We start from the raw sequence: 22,685 nt of genomic DNA, 5'->3' as shown, positions 1-22,685 counted from the left end.
GATTCATTTTCTGATTTACAATATTGCCTTTTCAAAATGTTACACGAAGGGAACGATACAGTGTCTAGTCCTTTTCATCTGACTATGTTACTGTTCACATAATGCCTTTGCAATTCATCCATGTTATAAGATGTGTTAGCAGCCCATTTCTTTTTTCTTTTTTTTTTTTTTTGCTGAGTATTATTCTATTGTATGAATTCTCCACAGTGTGTCAACCCTTTTTTCAGTTGAAAGACATCTGAGTTGTTTCCAGTTTGGGTCTATTATGAATACAACTGCTTGAACCACTCACTGAGTACAGGTCTTTTTATGGACATTTGTTTTCATTTCTCTGAAGTAAATACATATCTACATGTAGAATTCCTGGGTCTCCATTATATGTTTAACTTTATAGGTAACTCTGAAACTCTTTTCCAAAATAGCTTACCATTTTGCATCCCCAATAGTGATGGTTAGCATCCTAGTATCTTTCCTAACATTTGGTATTGTCCATTGTTTTTTTTTTTTTTAAGCCATTTTAATGGATTTGCAGTGGTAACTTATTAACTGCCATTTTAATCTGCACTTCATAATAAGTAATAATGTTGAGCATCTTTATATTATTTATTGACCTAATTATTTTTTGTGAAGAACCTGCCCAGTTTTTTCGCTTATTTGTCAAATTGTTGTCTTTTTACTATTGAATTGTAAGAGGTTTTTAAATTACACATATTTCAAATACAAGTCCCTTATTCAGTATTTGTTTTACAAATATTTGTTCCTAGACTTCTTAGAAACAATTCAGAAAAAGAAGAAAAAAGGGAAGGAGTTAACTTACTGATTTCCAGGTTTGCTATAAAGCTATAATAATCAAAAGGGTATGACACTGGTATAAAGATGAACATATAGAACAATGGAACTAACTAGGAACTATTATAAATTTACACTTATAAAACAACTTTACATACATCATCTTTTATCTAATTTAACCCTCAATTTTTCTTTTCACAGCAGGCGTATATTAGACATTTTTGTAATTCTTCAACCATCAAAATGAACAAAATTTCCATAGGTTGTGTTTCATTGTCTCATAAGATAAACTTTTTTTTTTGAGTATTTTTATTTTCCTTTTATTGTGAAACTTCCACTTAGCCATAATGCGCATTCCCCTTCTGACTTGTTGTAATAGACTAGCCATATATTGTTAGGCTTCTATAAATTTCTTATTCTAAAGAGGCTTTATCTCCAAGACTGTGTCCCTTTTTAACCTAACTATAATTGTTCTACAGTCCACATAATATTATCTTAGAGTTCTTGGTGAAGTACATTCAAGGCTCTTCAAATTCATACTCAGGAAGAGAAATTGGGCAGAACTTTCACTGTACCCAGGTAAGCCTGAACAAATATCTGTTATAACCCTCCTCTTAAATTTTCCTTCCTAAAGTAGTCAAAGAAGTACAGGAATTCAGTCAGGGGTAAGGGGAAATTCCAGCCATAAATTTCCCCTTTGTGATTCCTTCCTATTAGACACAAGATCTCTTGTTACAATCCTGGAAATGCCTACCATCTAAAATGAAGCTAGGTCTGTTTAAGGAAAGCTCTCTGGTTTGCAGGTCCTCCTTCCTCTAGCAAAGGCGAAAGGCATTTCTCCTTAGTCAATCTTCGCTGACCAGGGCTCTGCACTAGAATTTGAGACTAGAACCTTATTATACCCTACACTTAGCTTTGGGGACCTTATGGGGTGAGGTGAAAGGTCAAAGGTGTATTATGGCATCCCTGTATATCCCTAGATCAAATATTATTTTATTTTTGCCTCATTTACTCCCAGAATTAATAATCTCATTTATGTGATATCATGTCTTCCTTTACTCGAGTACTTCACTTGGGCAGGTGGTGTCCAAATTTTCCCAGAAACTTAACCGGAAATAGACTCCTATGTTAACAAATTCCACAGAATCCCCTAGCACTGTCTCAGACCTATAATATTTATAGCCTTGGGAAATTGAAATAGTGTTAGAGAAAGAACCCTGAGGACTTTGAGTGCACAAAGGGCCTGGCAAATTGTGGGGGTTCTCAGTCAAGAGTGAGGGCTCGGGGCGCCTGGGTGGCTCAGTCGTTAAGCATCTGCCTTTGGCTCAGGTCATGATCCCAGGGTCCTGGGATTGAGCCCCGCATCGGGCTCCCTGCTCCGCGGGGAGGCTGCTTCTCCCTCTCCCACTCCCCCTGCTTGTGTTCCCTCTCTCACTGTGTCTCTCTCTGTCAAATAAATAAATAAAATCTTAAAAAAAAAAAAAGAGTGAGGGCTTAAGTAACAACTGAGAAGGCACGCAGGGGAGTTACTTATGGCCTCCCTTTACCATTTGACTCTAGCCAGAGGCAACGCAGCTGCAACACAGATTTTGTAGACAAATTCAATGACGCAGTGGCATAAGACAAAAGAAATATTGTTTCAGTAATAAAATTCTTCACTAACTGATCAAGTTGTCTCTGGCTTTTCTGTGAATCCTGGTGAAACCAAGGCGTGTTAAAAAATGCATTACTTCTAGCTTTCTCACCCTACTTTCCCCATCTGTACTCATTTTTCAACCAGGCAATCACCTCATTCATCCACTCAGTATACATTTATTGAGTTCCAGGTACAATTTTTCGCCTCTGAAATACTGAAATTAGAAGAAACTCCCTCAAGGTGTTCACAATTGCTTTAGAGACAAGTGGACAGGAAGACCTGGTCTAGTGTGAAAATGAATAGCATGGAGTGTTTGGGGAGTGTAGAGGAGAGATTGAATTACAGACACAAAAACCTACATCCAATAGTGCAAATTCCTATGTTGGCACTCAAGACACAACTTTTCAAGACAGCCTTTGTTCAACCCTATCTTCCAAGAAGAGCCCTTAGTCATGTATTTGGGAAACCCAGTTTTTGTGGACTTCAAATTTTGGAAGGTGGTGATGGGACAGTAAGAACTCTCCCGGCTACCTCTTGCAGAATTTAGGAATGTTATTATACACAGAGTTTGCAATTACTATCTCCAGTGCCCTTATACTAAGTACTGGAGGAAATTATAAAACCCACAAAACTCTGTCTCCTAAGAAATAAATGATTTCAAGAATGAGAACAATTAAAAGAAGCCGTGAATCTCTACATGTTTCACAAAAAGTATATTCAAAATAATTTTAATTTTATTATTAAAAATAAAATGTATACAATATAATGGAGCATTTGCTCTGGACTATTTCACCAAGTTGCTTAAATTTAGATATTAACTATGAATAAGGTTATTAATAATGACCTAAGGTATCTCTTGGTGATGAAAAATTATATTTGAAATTAGTCAATACCTTAATCATATTTAAAAAGTTCTTTCTTATTGATTAAATCAATGTAGATTCAGAGGGATATTACTCTTAATGTGCTTTCCATGAATATGAAAAGATCCTAGAAATATAAGACATTCGTAAAAATTAGTAAATTTTCTGAGGATCTGGTCAATAATACCCATCCCCAATTTAATCAAAGATCCTAAGATTTGTTTCTTTTTAATAACTTGAATGTTTAGAAATGGAAAGTTCTATACAACCAAATTTTTACTTTCAGAACCCTGACTTTTAATCTCCATTATTATTTATATATTTTTATTTCACAATAAAGAATTTGGTTTTAACTATGCTATTTTCTGAACTGAATCTTTCACATGACAATTTATACGATAAGATGCTACCAAATAATATTCACAAATCACACATTTAATCTAGGATTAAATCTCTGTCTTAATCAAAAGCATAAATATCGCCTCTTCTCAAAAGATCCAAGTCCCATTTTCTTAAACTTGCTTTCAAGGTCTTCATGATTTGGACCCAAACCCCTTTAAGAGCTCTGTCTCTTATGAATACTTTGTGTACTATACTCTTCAGAAAAATAGAACATCTTATTATTCCCCAAGTATAGTATGAATTTTCTTCTCCTGCGCTCTTGACTTTGTCTTTTCTGAAGTATTTTCTTTATCAATACCTGTCTATTAAAATCCTACCAATTTTTTAACTAAAAAATGTTTTTACTTTTCAATGATTGCATAAGTATCTTTAGACAGGAATCATTTTATAAAATACTCTTACTATGCTCATTTTAATACATGGTTTAATATTCTAAGTAGGTTGTGGATCAGTGAAAGAAGAAAATGTTTTTTTCAAATTTTCAAATAGGAATTTAATTTGAAATCTGTTACCATTTAGCAGATCGGTTAAGAATGTGTTCTGGAGTAAAAGTTAATGGGTTTGTATTTTGGGTCCATCACTTTCTAACTGTTTGCTTTGGAAAATTATTTTTCTGTGCTCCAGTTGTCCATCTTGAAATGGGTTTAACACCAATCCAGACCTCATAGGGTTGGTGTAAAAATTAAATTAATGAGTGCAGTTAGCATGCTTAGTAGAGTGTCAGCATATTTTAAACAATGAATAAAACTTAATGAATGATTAAGTAGAAGATAAAATACTTGTAAATAAGTTCTCCTGAGCATGTTCTACTTTTAGGTATATATGGGGCCTTTGCTTAAATTATTTTCTGTTAGTCAAAACCATTATCATATTAACCCAATTTGACTAAGAATCAGATTTTTAAAAAAAGTCTCCCTTACAGCCTGCCAGCCATGAACTCCAGCAGTTAACAATGGGACCTCATAATGGGCTCTTGGTGGAGGTCAAGAACCGGCTCCTGTCCAAATACGATCCTCAGAAGGAGGTGGAGCTCCGCAGCTGGATAGAGGGACTCACAGGCCTCAGTATCAGGCCCGACTTCCAGAAGGGTCTGAAAGAATTATTTTGTGCACACTCATGAATAAGCTGCAGCCGGGCTCAGTCCCCAAGATCAACCATTCCATGCAGAACTGGCATCAGCTGGAAAACCTGTCCACCTTCATCAAGGTCATGGTCAACTACAGCATGAACTCCATGGACCTGTTTGAGAGTGGGAACATAATACAGGTGCAGGTGTCTTTTCTTGCCCTGACTGTGAAGACCAAGACAAAGGGGCTGCAGCGTGGCATGAACATCGATGTCAAATACAGAAGCAAGAACACAACTTTGATGATGCCACCATGCAGGCTGGCCAGTGCATCACTGGGCTCCAGATGGGCACCAACACACGTGCCAGCCAGTCACGCATGATGAAGGCGTCTATACAACCCCAAGAACCATGTTCTGCCACCCATGGACCACCCAACCATAGGCTTCCAGATGGTCACAAACAAGAGTGCCAGGCACTCTAGGCATGACGGCACATCTACGATACCAAGCTGGGGACTGAAAAGTGTGACAACTCCTCGTGTCCCTGCAGATGGGCTACACACAGGGAACCAACCATGGTGGCCAGGTCTTTGGCTCGGGCCGGCAGATAAATGACCCCAAGTACCGCCCTCAAGGCCCAGTGGCAGATGGGGCTTCAGTGGCTGCAGGTGACTGCCCAGGCCTGGGGAAGGCCCCAGAGTGCACCCCCTACCACCATGAGGAGGCACACCACTGAGGCACCTGAGCCGGGTGTCTCCCCACATCACCCTGTGTGCTTTTTGGGTTTTGTTTTTGTCTTGTTTTTCTCCTTGTCTGAGTGCTGCCGTTTGAGGGTCTGTGAGGAAGGGATAAAGGCACATGCAGAAGCATGTGGTGTGGGGGTACCCGCCAGGGCACATCCAGGCAGCAAATTTCCCAGCAGGATTAAGGCTGAGCTGCGGGGGTTTGGGGGAAGAAACCTGGGCAGGGAGGGAACGGGCCCCAAATGGTTTCCAGTTGCTTCTCCCTCTCTTCCATTTTCTCTGTCGATCAGTTTGTGGTTTCTGTACCCACAGAAGCTTCAGGAAGTTTTAAAGAAAGAAAAACAATTCTTTGCAGGAGAATGGTAGGTGGATCCTAGAAGGGGATGCTGGGAAGGAAGTAGGTCCCCTGCAAGAGGGCCAGGACACAGTCCAGAAATATTTTAGGTCTTGGAAGGAACTGGATTTCGCCAGCACTCTCAGACCGCCCCCTGCAAGGGCCTAGTGGAGAAGCTGAGGCCCAGATAGGACAATAGAGTTCTAAGTGATTGAGGCAAAGCCACCCCCTTTCCCATATGTGTCCCCATTCCTCTGCCAAGTACTGCACAAGGATCCCCACCTGGAGGTCCTCCCCGGGGACTGGCCCCCATCCAGGAGTCCTGGGACCAAGAGATAATGTGAAATGTCAACTGTGGACCAAAGGCAATAAAAACCTCCTTAGGAAGAGAAAACCAAAAGGCTCCCTTGCAAAGCCCTTTATAATAATTACTTGAGTTATGAATTTTGAACCCATTTCAACAGTTTGATTCCAAATTACTGCTCTAAAATAAGCTCTGTATATGGTCCTGTATCAATGGTTTCCAAGTTTTCACTCTATTTCTACCTTCCTACCCCATCCATCACTCCTGCCAAAATTGTCTCTTATGATGCAGGAGTGAGCATTTGTGGGATTTCCACAGGTGAAGCACAATGATAATCCCTTGGATTACTCAAAAACCTGTGGATATTAGGCGTTTCCCAATTGACCAGAAAATGCTATTAATGTAAAGCAATAACATAAAGGTTAAAAGAAAAAAATAGTAAGCCCACATATATACACACACAAAAACTAAACAAGAATATTTATGAAACATTTAATATTAACATTAATACAAATTAATAGCATAGAAACTTGGAGCAAGATACGAAATCTTTCTCAAAGCAGATATAAGTCAGTTGCTCAACACAATGTCTTGCTTTCTTAATCTTACTCATTTTTTAAATGCTGTAACTTAACTTCTAAGTTTTTTTTTAAACAGTACATTTGTCTTATAAGAGACTTTTTGTAAGTCTCCATCCATTTTTCATGCATCTATACATTAATGAGGACTATAATATCCATGGCAAAAACTAGATTTCTTATGGTGAATTACAAATAAATATATGTGGGATAAGCTTTAAAATTTAATCAAATATTTGTGACCTCTGTCCTCAGAACAGAAGTTATAATGTAATGATAGGTTACTGCAGTTCACTGCAACTTGAATAATCAGGATATCTGATTTATCATAGTGCATTTCTGCTTAATTAATATTAAAATATCAGTAGTTTCGGAAAAAGATGGTATTTCAAGTAAGGATACACTCAGTCTATGGTCTGAAACATCTTGTTGAAACCTCTCGTCTCTAGTTAGGAACGATGCAGAGGTGGCTAAAATGAGCAGGCAGATTTGCAAAGCACGAACATAGTCACACAATGATGAATTTTCTCCTTTTAATTGTAGAAAAGTCCATATTTGGTTAGTATAGAATTCAAAATATCACCTTTATATCCTGGATTTGTTTATATCCACATATCTTCATCTTCAAATATTTTCCGTGTAGGTCAATGAGAATTTTTTCTTTCCTTTCTCTCTTTTTTTCTTTTTCTTTTATTTTTGTATGTGTATGTTTGTATGTATACAGAAGGCATGACATTGCCTATATTATAAGCCAAGTCAATGAAAAGATTCATAAAAAGCATGAAATTGGCAACTTGAATAAAATTTTTTAAATGAGGAATATTTGGGCTGGGTTATTGTACCTTTTTATTCAGTGACCTTCTATATCTCATATCATATATGACATCGTCATAAGTAAATGTACTGACCCTCTACTCAGAGCTTGGTTTCTGGTTACTTGTACATTCAGTTATATTCCAAAGGATGACAGAATATTCTTCATTAAATAATACTCTCCAAGATAGATATCATGTCTAGGCAAATGTGCATTTGAAAATCCTGTAGTGTTAATGATTTCTTTTGAGAATGAGTAATTATGTGTCACCATTTTGGCCAGAAAGATAATTTTGCTTTTCACTTCTAGGCAGAATGCTAAGATACTGATTCATATCAGCTTATTAAGTTCCACAGTAGAAAATGTACCTTGCATTTTCAGAAAGAAGGAAGTTTCCTGTCTTCAAATGAGACTTCACACTTCCCTTTCAAATTAGATTTTAACTTACAGTTGTGTTAAAGTTTTCCTAACAAAAGTCATTTAATTTTTCATTTTTTCTACTTTCTCAATTATTTTGCACTGAGGTTTCTTGAAAGGCATCAAAGGATTGAACATGGGACTGCATATATTAGCGAGATCAGCTTACCTCTCTGGTAGTGATAGGCTGTCAGGCAGATCTTAGACTGTATACAGTGAAGTGTGTGTGTATGTATGGGTTTGCATGCGCTCACGTGCACATGAGCATAGACACACACCTGCTTTTTTAACTGACTAATATTTGCCAAAAGTCACCAAAATATTTAACTGCAGGTTGCAAACCCAACTGAAATACAAAGTATCCTTATTCCAACTGAGAGTTATATTTTGAAGAATAAAGAAAAACATCCAGCATTTCCTCAAATTATTAATAAACAAAACATCATATAAAGCATTTTAAGTGAATAGCACTCAGATCAAAATATGAATAAATTAATTTGTAAACTTGTGTCATGCTTAATATTAGGAGATATTTGGGGAAAAAAACATTGTTACTAAAAAAATAAAAGTTAAACAAGGTAACAAAGCAAAAAATAACAATCTAATGTTCCTTGAATGCTCAAGGGTAGGTGATGATCAGCTTACATACTATGTATTTGAGATGGTCTAGTGGATTGCTAGGAGGCTATTCTCTTTGTCATTTCCAACAAAGAATAAATTCCACAGACAGTGTCATCAATATCACTACTAAAGACTTCCCCTAACAGCAATCTGATCTCGTTGCTATTGCTACTGCAATTTACCTTTTATGCCTCATTACTTTATTTGGAAAATGAACACATGCAGTTTAACCTTTGGAAAAAGGGACTATGTCATTTTCAAGTTAGTAAGAGCTGGAAGGGGAAATGTAATAAATGTACCTCAAACCTGAGAAAGACGGAGTATGAAAGTTGAGAGTAAAGCTGGGCATGGGCTGAGACTGAGAGGAGAGTCACACCATTGGAATGGAAGTAGTTAAGGAGGGAACTGAGACCTCCATTCAGCTCAGATTTTTAAAGGCATATTTTAAAAGATTTTTTAAAGTAAGGCTGAATTGAAGACTTCTAGAGTGTTAAATATTTTTTAAACTAGGCAGATGGACCTAGTGGTGAAATACATAAATTCTGGAGTTAATTCCCTGGGTTGGCCTCTTAGCTTTGCCTTTTGCTACTTTGCTACTTTGTCTTAAGCAAGCAAGCAAACTCTTGAGTCTAGTTTGCTGATCTTCAAATCAGGGCTAATATTAGAACTTTTCCTTTGTATTATCGTGAAGATATAGGAGAGGTAAACACAGTTTGGCAAACAGTGCACAATAAATGTTACTACAATTTTTAAAAAATATATTTTAACTTTTCTTTATTTTTAAAGGGTTGTAGCTAAGTTAATGTTGCCAAAGGAAAATTGTACCAGACAAGGAAGACTTTTTGCAAGACTGTTGCAATAGGAGAGAGAGATTTAATTAAGTTCTGAAACATAAGGCAGAGAGTGTTTAAGAGTTGGGTGAACAAGTGGAAAAGTACTCACCAGTGTTAGCCGAGAGTTTGGTTAGTGTGATTTGGCCATCTGCATTTTATTCTCCCCACTAAGACTAGAAAATTGGGGTACTATCTTTCTTAATGATTAAATTTCAAAGGGATGGCTCCCCAGGTCCTTGAGAAAGATATTCCTGGGTTGTAAAACTGGCAAGAAGCTTGGACAAGATTTACATCTCAAAGGGACAAAGGAAGAATTTACAGTTGCAAGTTTTCTAAGGTAAAAACTCTAAGAAAAGGGAGGTCAGGGGCCAAGAGTCAAGAAGAAAACTGTCTAAAGTTTAGTCAGGCTGAGAACATTAAGGTCATTTTGGTCAATAGTAACCAATAATTAAATGACAAAGTACCACTTTTCAATCTCATATTTTGTACCTTTTTCTTTCTCAGGAATAATGACATACTGCCATTTTCAGTCTGAGGAAACACTATTCAGATGGAATTGAATCCCACGTTGAGTGCAGAATTTTAGGTCTGCTCCTAGCTGTTCTAAATGAAATTTAAGTTTTCTAGTTTGGAGAAATTGAATCCCAGGACACTGAAAAAAAATGCATGGAAAGTTATCACCTACTGCAATATTTTCATAATTATGTGGAATGTGAAGATTAGAGATTTAAAAAGAAGAGTCATGTCTTTCAGGAAGGTAGAAAAGTTAGATCCAAGACTAGTGATATTTAACCAGGGATATATTTATATTTAACCGGGGGAAAACTCAAGAATTAATTTTCTAATATCACTGTGTGTGTGCGTGTGTGTGTGTGTGTGTGTGTGTGTGTGTGTGTACTTGAAGTGGAGTTAACTGGTAAACCCTAGATCAGTTCATAAATTGCTGAGACTTATATAGATAAAAAGCTGATAGATGAGAGGAATCATGCAGGGATCTCAAACTCAAATGCTTTTAGGGGCCACACCAGGAACATAAAAGGTGAAGCTGTAACAGTAAATCAATATGGAGTACAGAGACCAATGGAAAGTTGAGAATGCATGTCCCTCCTAAAGTCACTGATTTCTTTTTTAATCTTTGAGGTCCAAAAACCATATGTCAATTATGAATTCCAACTATGTCTATAAATTTGGCATCCCTGATTATAACCTGGATTTTGTCAAGGATTTTACCAATGTCTATCAAAATATTATGTGGCCATCAGTGGAGAAATTCAGACTTGGAATAAAGTTAGGAGAATTCATAACTGGTGGAATACTGCATCAAAAAAGATTGCTGAATAGTAAAACATATCTGATTATATGTCCATGCCTCTTCGAAAATCTTAATCATTTGGAAGACATCATTTCTGAAGAAACATCAAACAATTTGGGTAGGATAAAATGATCATATCAAGTTTAAATGATGGAGTAAGCTTAAGAATAAATTGGGATAAAAATGGAGTCCTGACATCGGGTCTAAAAATGAACTGACAAGCAAAAAATAAGAAGCTACAGTTTGGCTGTACAGTTTGGCTACAGTATGGAAAACCAAGAAGGGGGATTCATAGTTGCTGGTAAGCTTGATAAAAATCAGTAGTATAGGCTGTTACCTCAAATGTAAGTAGTCCTTCTTACACAATTGTATAAGCATAAGTAACAAAACAAAAATCAACTTACTAATTACTTGTGAAAGAAGAACATTGACCTTGGAATCATAATTATGTATGAATATCAATTCTGCTACTTCCCTTAATCAAAGAGCTTAATCAAATGTGAAATGGAAATAAAACTTATCACTGACTTTTTGTGATTAGTAAATGACATAAAACCCATAGCATATGTTACTCTGCCCCTGACATATCACTGATTTTCAATAAGTTCATTTTTTTCACAGAGAAATTATATATTATAATCCCCACATTAGATGATTGAGGCTGAAGGAGGTACCCAAAATTTTAGATCTACTAATTAGAATAGCCAGAACTAGAATTCGGATTTCAAACTCCTGGTTTCTGTTCCTTCCACATCACCATACATTTTCACTCATGAGGAAAAATAAAGTAAATAAAAGGGAATGAAGCTGATTGAAGAGGTAAAAAATATACTTTGCTACTAGCATAGATCACTAAGTCAATCCTTCTCTATTGAGGAAAATTAGTATCAGCAGAAACCATTGTTTAAAGGATGACTTTCATCTGAAAAATAAATCACAAAAATCATGATTGCTCCTCTGCCAGGTATCTCTTTTTCTTCGTGTGTATTTCACTGTTTATAACTGCAAAATACCATTAAATTGAAAACTGAACCAGCAAATTCCTTTTAATCCTCATTTCCCTTGTTGCTTCACTGATTTACAACAATCTTGGGCATCAATCTGCCTTCCAAAGTAATCCTGTCATAGCTAAAGGATTACATTCTTTTCTATTGAACAAATTTTAATGCCACTGTGCTAGTTACTGAAATAAGAACAAGAATAGATGTAATACAGTCCTTACTGTCATTATAAATTCAGTAAAGGTTAGGAAAACAGGAAAGGACATAAATGGATGGGAGAGAGAGATGATAAAAGATTAGACAGAAAGATAGAGAGAGATAGGTAGATAGGTAGATAGATGGACATAGAGAGAACCGTAAGAAAATAGGGGAGAATTAAAGTTACCAGACTAACTATGAAAATGGTTGGAAATAATGTTCCAAACTTTAACACTAACTAGATGTTAGTGTTAAATGTATGCACAACATTTTTATCTTATTCCTGTGACTCAGAGAATGGTAATATGTCTTAGAATATTTGATGCCAAGAAATAGCCTTGTGTCATCAAGTGTAAAGTATTAATATCACATAAGGTGAAATCATATATTCTACAAGGTAGCGCAATGGAATGAATATGGACTTTAGAGGAAAACAGTCCAAGATATTAGTCTTGCTTATGGCACTCATGGGTCATGTGAACCAGAAAAAAAGTATATAATCCTCTATCCTCATTGTCTTTATTTATAAAACAGACATGATGTCTATTATATAAGTTATTAGGAAGGTTAACTGAGATATTTGTAACGTACTGTGCCCGGCATAAAAATATATATGCTCTACTTTCCCGATCCACATTTTTAATTCTATCAATGGCTATCATTTTGGGGGGACATGTTGAGTTCAGATTTTATAACAGTACAAGCTTTAAAATATAATTAATATCAAATTTCATTTTAATTTAATAGTATCTTAGTATAGTATAGTATAGTATAGTATCTTATAAAATGTCATAAAGGAATTCTTTTTGTTGGTTCTATGTACTTATTTTGTTATATATGGAGTCCCTTGGCAGAGTTTATTTTATAATAAATGAACTTTTTATCAATGCTTGTGTCACTGTATCCATAAAGCCCCATATTACATTTCAGATATTATACTCTTATAAGAATTCCAAATTAGAGGGCGCCTGGGTGGCTCAGTTGGTTAAGCGACTGCCTTCGGCTCAGGTCATGATCCCGGAGTCCCAGGACCGAGTCCCGCATCAGGCTCCCTGCTCAGCAGGGAGTCTGCTTCTCCCTCTGACCCTTCTCCCCTCTCATGTGCTCTCTCTCACTGTCTCTCTCAAATAAATAAAATCTTTAAAAAAAAAGAATTCCAAATTAGAGCCAACATGTGGGACTACTGTTTTGCCAGAATTAAAGTTACTGTATATTCATAATTTTTGTTCTAAGATTTATATAGAAATGACACAGAATTATTCCATTAATTGCTATATAATTTTTCAATTTTCCATTTCTTTAATGCCATAAAAAAAAACTCTAAAAATCAGGGGGAAAATTAAGTAAAAAATAAAAAGGAGATGTGCTCATACCCACCACATCCAAGTTAAGTTCTTGCCTCTAGAAGTCATGTCTCAGTGGCATTTGAAGGACAGAAGCTTTCAATATTCATGATATTCGTTTGACAAAATGAATTAAAGAGAAGATAAAATGAAGAAGATATGTTATAGGCCTGGAGGCCTTCTGAATGGCAGAGACTGCAATCAACTAAATGACTAGTCAAAGAGAAGACAAAAGGAAAAGGAAAGCCTGGTTTACAGCTTGTACTATGTGTTTCCTCTAAGTCTGGCAATAAAGTGAGAATATTGCTTCTGTGCTCATTAATTATTTATCACTAGCTCTTCGAACTTCTGAACAATTTCTGTGGCAGGAACTACAATACACATGGAGTTATTCATCAAACACAGATGTTTGCACATCCCCTTTAAGGCTTTAAACACGAATCCCTTCTGTCCAGCTGGAATCAGCTGAGCTCCAATTCATTAAAGGTAGTGAATTCCTCCATATACTGAAAACAGCAAAAAATATCAGGTCTGCTAAATTAGTAGGAATAAAATACATATATCACCACTTGTGGAAAAAGGTACAAAGATACTATGGGGAGGGTGGACAATGTAAAAATGTGTTTGTCTATTGGAGAAATGAAATAAAGACAGATAAAAGAAAACAACGTGGATGGAACTAGAGGGTATTATGCTAAGTGAAATAAGTCAATCAGAGAAAGACAAGTATCATATGATCTCACTGATACGAAGAATTTGAGAAACAAGACAGAGGAGCATAGGGGAAGGGAGGGAAAAATGAAACAAGATGAAACCGGAGAGGGAGACAAACTCTTAATCTCAGGAAACAAACCGAGGGTTGCGAGTGGTGGGGGGTGGGAGGGATGGAGTGGCTGGGCAATGGACATTGGGGAGGGTATGTGCTATGGTGAGTGCTGTGAATTGTGTAAGACTGATGAATTACAGACCTGTACCCCTGAAACAAATAATACATTATATGTTAATAAAAAAATAAATTAAAAATGAAACTAAAAAAAGAAAAGAAAAGAAAATGTATCCTGGTACTTATATTGCAAGGTAACTCAAACTACTACTCCTTTGACTTATTACATCAGACTGATTACCACCAATTACACAGTCAAGAGTAAAAACAAAAATCCTTTTTACCAAGAGTTAAAAGACAGATTCTCTAAGAGAATTTTGTTTTCTTAATAATGAAAGATTCCTGAATGCAATGTACAGTTACCAGCATAATTGCAATTGCCTCTTTCCTCTTTCCTTCAAAATTTCTCCATATAACTCTTTACTTTCTTCCTCAATACTTGCATCTTTTCATCACTCCTTCTCCTACTGCCAATTGCTTTTGCCCCTAGATCTTTACTAAAACTACCCTCTAAAATAATGATTTTCTAATTTACTGCACATAAAAAGTATAGGGAAAGCTTGTTAAAATGCAGGTTCTTGGGGTCTATCTTGCCAAATTCCAATTAAGAGGGTGGAAATTGGGGGCAAAGGTAGTGAGGAAGAATTAGGATTCAGCATTTTAAATCTAGGTGACCAATGTTCCAGATAAAATTAACTACAACTTTTTGCAAAATCTACTTTGGTTTTACATTTTTTAATTAATTAATTTATTTGAGAGAGAGTGCATGGGGAGGTGCTTGCAAGCAAGGGCAGGGGCAGTGGGAGAGGGAGAGAAGCAGACTCCCCGATGAGCATAGAGCCCAATGTGGAGTTTGATCACACAACCCTGAGATTATGACCTAAACTGAAATTAAGAGTCAGACACTTAACTGACTGAGCCACCCAGGCACCCCTGGTTTTAAGCTCTTTAAATAAAGTAATACACCCTTCATTTTTTAAAAATTCAAGCAGTATAGAGGTATACAAAATAAACTGAAAACTCTCTTCCCACATTTTCCCACTCTCATAACCTAAAGTTAATCCATGTTAACATTTGGATGCGTATCCTTATGTGTACATTATTTTAGTGCATATGATTTCATTTATATAAAACATAAGGAAGTTATATAGCTAGCCACATTTCTAGCATTGCTGGTTAACTTTTATAGATATTCAATTAATCACTTTGACTTTGCTAAATAGAAAAATATCTGCAATTTATGAGAATTTTTATACCCACCTTTCCATATTTCATATAGCTTTTCAAGAGGGTAATAATAGAAGGGCTTGAATTTTCACTTACCTGAATATCGTATGCACTATAATATTTTATAAGGAAACTTCATCTGTGTGGAAAAGACATCCCAAACCACAGTGCCATTCCCAACATATTCCCTTAGGTTGAAAATTTTCAGCTCTCTGTTTGACATCTGTATATGGTTGTTATAGAAATACAACAATTTTTTATAAGTCTGAAATGAAACTTGTCTTTGTTGAGAAGGATGCAAATGATGAGATGAGTCACGTCTTCATTTGTTCTCATGAGGTAAAATCCTGCCTCTCCTATTCCTCTGTAAATTCTATCCATTTCTTATATTCAACTAAACCTTAATCTTTTCATTCCTCCATTTTCCTACCTTGGAAATTCACAACTTTGAGAGGCCCTGTGGTCTGTAGGTATGTCCCCAGTGGCTACATGCTGCCTCCATGATAAATGGGAGTACTAGAATTTTTGTTGAGTTTGATGCCCCTGTATTGAGGGTCTTGTCACCCTCGTTTAACCTAACAGCTATACAGTTTAAAGTCTTATAAACAGCTTCATCTTCCATCTTTGCCTTTCTATCTTGGCTCCCATAAATAATATAACGTATTATAGGAAGTATAGTTGTTATGGCCAAGGGACTGGAAATACTGCCTGAGTCCAAACCCTGGCTCAGCCACTTACTTATTTGTGCCTTTGTGAAAGTTGTTTAACCTTAATTTTCTCATTTTTAAAAGGAGTTAATACTGGTGCTGACCTAACTTATAAGGTTGATAGAAACAAAAGTAATAAAATGTGCAATGCACTTAGAATTGTGCCACACACAGAGATGTACACCTGTGTTTGCTTGGTGTTTATTATCCTAGACACTGAGCATAATCATTAAACCCTCTACAAACAAAGGAAGTGCAATGACCTCAAATAACACTTGATTTCCAACATGCTGCAGTGAAGGCAAGGGGAGTCAAAGCAGAACTTCCAGCTTGAGAGAGAAACAGAGGATATTTAGAAAATTACAGATTAATGTATTTGGAAAAAAAAAAAAAAAACTACCCTGACATACTAGATTATTGAAAAAAGGGAAGCACTAATTGCTGTGTCTAAATTAGATCATTTGTTGGCCTCATGGCAAACAGAAAATTAAGGACTCAGAATAAAAATTGCACACAGAGGACATTCTAAACAATTAGCAGTAAGACAGTGAAAGTACACAAACCTTGGTACAATAAGATTCGATATATTTGGTTCTAAGCACAATACAGATGGAAATACTTACAACTGATTCTAGAACAATATTCTGTCAACTCTTTTATTCCCTCTTAAAACAATGAAATAGTTTCAATTAGTTCTATCTCTTGGCATATTTCAAGATATAAATTAAAAAGATAGGTACCTAAAATAATCCTTTCTTCCATCATGAATAATTACCTGGGCTTGCTGGAAAATGTAAATTCTCTAAAGAATAGTTATAATGTACATACTGTACAATTCACTAGATATTTTTTCCATAGTTAATTTTACAAGGTCATCATGAACATTCACCCTCATAACAATTTTGGAATTAGTTGGAACTGAAACTTGGCTTTATAAGAAATTATAGCCAGTAAAATATAAAATCTTACATCAGATTTTAAAATTAGGCATTAATATTTTAAAACCTTGATAAATATCAAACATTTCCTTCTATTATGCAGGGATTAACATTTTGCAGCCTCAATGGACTTAAATAATTAGCACTGATTTATGAAGAAAAAAACAGGTTTTAAGATGACTGCTGTTTTCTGCTAGTTCTATTTGATTAATCTATGACCCATTAAAAGCTCCAGAATTTAGGGAATTTAGTGGGGAAAACGTTTTTGAAAGCTTCAGTAAAATAATAAAAGAAGCAGAGGAAATTTGATATGTTAAGTATAAAGGAAAACAAGTAACAACAGAAAAAGAAAAACAAAGTTTTCAAAAAGGTGGTGGGGATCACTGCAAAACTGTTGTCCAGTTTATAAAATCAAGCTGAGATACTGTAGATTATATCTTTGTTATGTAGTTTAACTTCCCAGCTATTAAACTGGAACTATAATGATGATAATATTATACTGATGCACACCAACACCTGAAAAGATGATCCCTTAGTACTCTCAGTGGTGTTATTAGCACTAAAAGAAGGAGACAGGGATTCAGAAAAGTTCTCATGTAAAAAGCAAAGCCTTCAGACTCTACTTCTTTCTTGTTTTCTATTTAAGAAGACACCAGTTTCTGGTGCAGCCACTCTGGAAAACAGTATGGAAGTTCCTCAAAAAGTTGAAAATAGAGCTACCCTACAACCCAGCAATTGCACTACTGGGTATTTACCCCAAAGATACAGATGTAGTGATCCAAAGGGGCACATGCACCACAATGTTTATAGCAACAATGTCCACAATAGCCAAACTATGGAAAGAGCCAAGATGTCCATCAACAGATAAATGGATAAAGAAGATGTGGTGTATATATATACAATGGAATATTATGCAGCCATCAAAAAATGAAGTCTTGCCATTTGCAATGACATGGATGGAACTAGAGGGTATTATGCTAAGTGAAGTAAGTCAATCAGAGAAAGACATGTATCATATGACCTCACTGATATGAGGAATTCTTAATCTCAGGAAACAAACTGAGGGTTGCTGGAGTGGTGGGGGTGGGAGGGATGGGGTGGCTGGGTGATAGACATTGGGGAGGGTATGTGCTATGGTGAGTGCTGTGAATTGTGTAAGACTGATGAATCACAGACCTGTACCTCTGAAACAAATAATACGTTATATGTTAAAAAAAAAAAAAAAAGAAAAAGATAGTAGGAAGGGAAAAAGGAAGGGGTGGGAAATTGGAGGGGTAGATGAACCATGAGAGACTATGGACTCTGAGAAACAAACTGAGGGTTCTAGAGGAGAGGGGGCTGGGAGGATGGGTTAGCCTGGTGATGGGTATTAAAGAGGGCATATACTGAATGGAGTACTGGGTGTTATATGCAAACAATGAATCATGGAACACTACATCCAAAACTAATGATGTAATGTATGGTGATTAACATAACAATAAAACTTAAAAAAAAAACAAATAAACAGCATGAAGAAGGGGTGTGAGCAAAGGAACTGTTACAGATTTAGAGACCTAATAGATGTAGCAGCCAAAAGGAATGTGTGAACCATTTTTGTATCCAGATTTGAACAAATAAACCGTAAAAGTGTATTTATTTAAAACAAACAAACAAACAAACAAACACCAGCTTCTTCAAGCCAATTCATATTAAGTATTTCATATTCATCAAAGTAATAAGTTCTTACTCTGAAAGAAAATTGAGTACAAATTACACAAAGCTAAAAAAGTTGGGGGAACTTCCTTTTACTAATTCCTATTTATAGTAGTTTACATAGTCTGATTTTTCAGGTGCTAAGACTCTAATTTCCTGGGCAACAATCTTAAACTCCTCATTAGGTGGCTTAATCATCCCATTGCAGGTTCTACATCATTCTTGAACATTAGGGTGATGTTATTTCCTCTGGATTCAACTGTTCTTTACCTTGATACTACCTATCTTTCCCAGAATTTTGCTTAGCTTTTCTTTACAAGTCTTTTTCCATAGGTCATCCTGATCTTCTTGAAAGCAAACAAACAAACAAAGCCTAAGCTGGTTCTTGTTGCTTGCAAACCATGAAGTGATTCCCCCCTAGTGAATTCTGTAATTCTATGTACATCAAAACAGGCTCTGCTACCAAGAGTTCTTTTCTGGATCTTCCACTCTTTAACACCCATCCATGCCTTTAAGTCTTTCCAGATTTGGTATATTTATTTTTATTTTTCCTTTTTTTGCATTTTTATATTTATATCTTACATTATTATTGTATATTTCATATTTTCTTTGATTTGTTATCTCAATATAACGTCATTTTACTTAAAGTCTATAATATGCATTTAAAATTTTTGCTAATAACATTAGTGTAAAACATGCCCATAATTATTTAGGAAATGGATTTTCATCACAGGCCAAAAGATTAGTTCAATATGATATGACAGACAACATGAGGGGCACCTGGGTGGCTCAGTAGGTTAAGTGTCTGTCCTCAGCTCAGGTCATGATCCCAGGGTCCTGGGATTGAGTCCCACATCGGGCTCCCAGCTCAGCGGGGAGTCTGCTTCTCCCTCTATCCACCCCCTCAACTTGTGCTCTCTCTCTTGTTCTCTCTCAGTTAAATAAATGAAATCTTTTAAGATTTCATTTACTTATTTCAGAGAGAGAGAGAGCATGAGCAGGGAGAGAGGCAGAAGAAGAGGGAGAAGCAGACTCTCCACTGAGTAGGGAGCCCGATGTGGGGTTTGATCCCAGGACGCTGGGATCATGACCTGAGCCGAAGACAGATCCTTAACTGACTGAGCCACTCAGGCGCCCCTAAATAAAATCTTAAAAAAAAAAAAAAGAAACATGAGAATGACCTCATAAATTTCTTTCCTGTTCTATTTCTAGAGATACGCAAACCGGAAGATATGTATTATATCAACCAGCTATTTGGTCACATATGGCTTTTGTAGACAAGGCCCGAACTGTATTTTAAATTTGTTAAAACAGTATCTTTCATTTGCAAGTTATTTCATGGCTTACATAACATTTTAAAACATGATGTAACTTGTCTTATTTTACTTTTGGAAAAACATTATTATAAAACTTGTATACCAATTTTACCAACAAAGAATCAATGCCCAAGGCTACTAATCTCAGGCTTAGAATCAGCATTCAAATTTATACACTACCACTGTATATTCTGTTACTCCTTTCCCCAAAGTGCACAACTTGGCTGAGGGAGACTTTCTGTATAAGTTGATTCATACCCAAATAAAATTGAGTTAAGAAGTTAGAAATATTTTTGTAGTTTTTATTTAAAAATCTGTAGGTAATTACATTATGTTTGTAGTAGACTTAAAGGGAATTTTTTAAAAAACAAAGTAAAAATAACTTATTTCCTAAGGGAGGTCAAAACTTAAAGATGAGTAAGTTTTCCTGATTTCCAAAAGAAGCAGGAGCTGGAGGATAGACATATGAATCATGTTTCTCCGATTCCTTTATTTTTGCTGTCATATGTTCCATAATAAGAGATACAAGTGAAAACTTCCCGCTTATCATTTCATCTTTTCCAGTTCTCAAATTTCCGTATAATATTACATAACAAAATTAAATCTTTATTAACCCAAAGAAAAAGACCCTCAGAAACAACAACAAAAACAATTTAATAAAGTGGTACAAGACATCCCTTTACCTGCAGACAACTGTACCTGAATATAATACAGAGAAGGGGAAACCTTCCGAATACAGATTCTGTATGGGCTCTAACCCCGGAGGATACTAATTGGACCCAGGAAGTGACCTGTGTTGTGTTTCCTAAGACAATGGAATTGCCATATATTAGGTTTCCAGCATAACTGATTTAATCATACACTTTGTAAAAATATTAAATTTAGAGTTAGGAGCGAAAAGAAAACAACTGAAAAATAATTTTCCCACATTTAATAAGTGAAAATATGCAGAACCCAGAGGACCCAGTGGTTTAGTCAAGATTTACATAGACAAGAAATGAGCCTGGTCTCAAGCCCATAAATCCTGATTCTCGGTCCAATTATGTTTCCTTTTCAATAGATTGTTACATTTCAAGAATTACAACAATTAACAACAAAAAATTATTTTGAATATCTGACTAAAATCTGTGGCATTACAGGAGAAAACACTAAGCCATCTGATTAATTTAACATAGACTATATCTTAAAACCCAAACCATGAAGAAGAAATGAATAAAGCAGCAGTTGTGTTATTATATCGGTGTAGAAGAATTTTCATGGAAAAACATTAATATACATTATGTAATACATTATACAAAGAGCTACTTTGAAAATAAGGTAGAAATCTGAGCTGAACTATCATCTATTTCCAGAAGGGTTATGAAAAATAATTGCCTTTCACAATTTAACATTTTAAATAAAGTAAATGTGATATGTACACTCCATTTGTTGACAGAGAATTTATTTGCTCATGTCATAGTCAGAGGGTAGATGGAAATGAATGAATCAAGCGCCCTTTCATTTCACTAGCCTTCAGATTTAATTGAAGAAGACTGCCTTGCTAATCTCCATCTCAGGGACTCTGTGAAATTGCTTATTAGGTTATCTTTCAATTTTAATCACTTTCCAGACTAAAAAGGCTCAAGCGCCTAGCACAAGGATTGAGAAAATAAATACAATATTGTTAGTACGTAGTTTCCCAATTAATATGTTTGTAAAACAGACATATCATTCATATGGAATTACAAGACTGTGCTTCTGATTAGTCATATTGTAGTTTAAAATGAAAAAAAGAATAAAACCATGACAAAATTGGTTTGCAGTTTTGCTAAGTTATTATGAAGGGGATAATCACAGATTTGATTCCCGGATATGGCAAAATACATTTCCAGGTGGCACTGTGCTTGTCAGAATGCTGGGTAACTTGCCGTGAATGAAGGTTTGGTTGGCTTTCTGGATCCTCAGCATAAGCACTTCTTCATCTCAGTTCATTCACTGGACACAGGGTACCGGAAACCTACATTTTTGTGTGTGCGAAAAGATTTTTTGTTACACATCAATGCATGATTACAGCATTCTTCTACAATCTGACAGCAAAGGGCAACATCAAATGTGAGTTAAAAAGTGCTTGTGTTTATACACACACATATGAACATTTTTAGTATAATTGTTTTCCATAATTTAATACTATAAATGTAATAATTTGCAGTAGTGATAATCTAATTTTCTCAAAGCTACTAGATAGAGACTATTGTTTTCCTCTATTTTGAATAAAGTAAACTGTTGTCAGCCACCCATAAAATGATAAAAATTAGACCAACACATTGTAAGAATTCTGTGATTTGGCATCCTCTTCATACTTTCTTCCCTTCAGTTTGTATTCCAGTCAGAATCAATGAATTTTCCAGAAAAAAAAATTCCATAGCGTGATAATAAGGTAGCTATCACTTTTGATCACTTAAAATATTTCAGAAAATTGGCTGAAATTATAAGAATTACTCAACATATCCTCTCTCACTTCAAGTATGTACAACATTCTACAATAAGCAGCATTATGCCCTGCTTACAGATGATGAGACCTGAAACTACTTCCTCCAGGATGCATAGCTGGCAAATGATAAAGCCAAGAGTTTGAATCACATTTGTTGAATGCTAAAGCCTATGCTCTTACCCTGACTGACCAGCAC

General features: G+C 35.7%; 1 pseudogene; it reads left to right on the top strand.

Moving 5' to 3' along the window:
• The first annotated feature begins 4,502 nt into the window (after positions 1-4,502).
• On the top strand, positions 4,503-7,518 carry LOC113922189 (annotated as a pseudogene).
• Positions 7,519-22,685: the final 15,167 nt, after the last annotated feature.

This window comes from Zalophus californianus, chromosome 9 (assembly GCF_009762305.2).
Source record: "Zalophus californianus isolate mZalCal1 chromosome 9, mZalCal1.pri.v2, whole genome shotgun sequence".
Taxonomy (NCBI): Eukaryota; Metazoa; Chordata; class Mammalia; order Carnivora; family Otariidae; genus Zalophus; species Zalophus californianus.
This window is presented reverse-complemented; position numbering and strand designations above follow the sequence as displayed.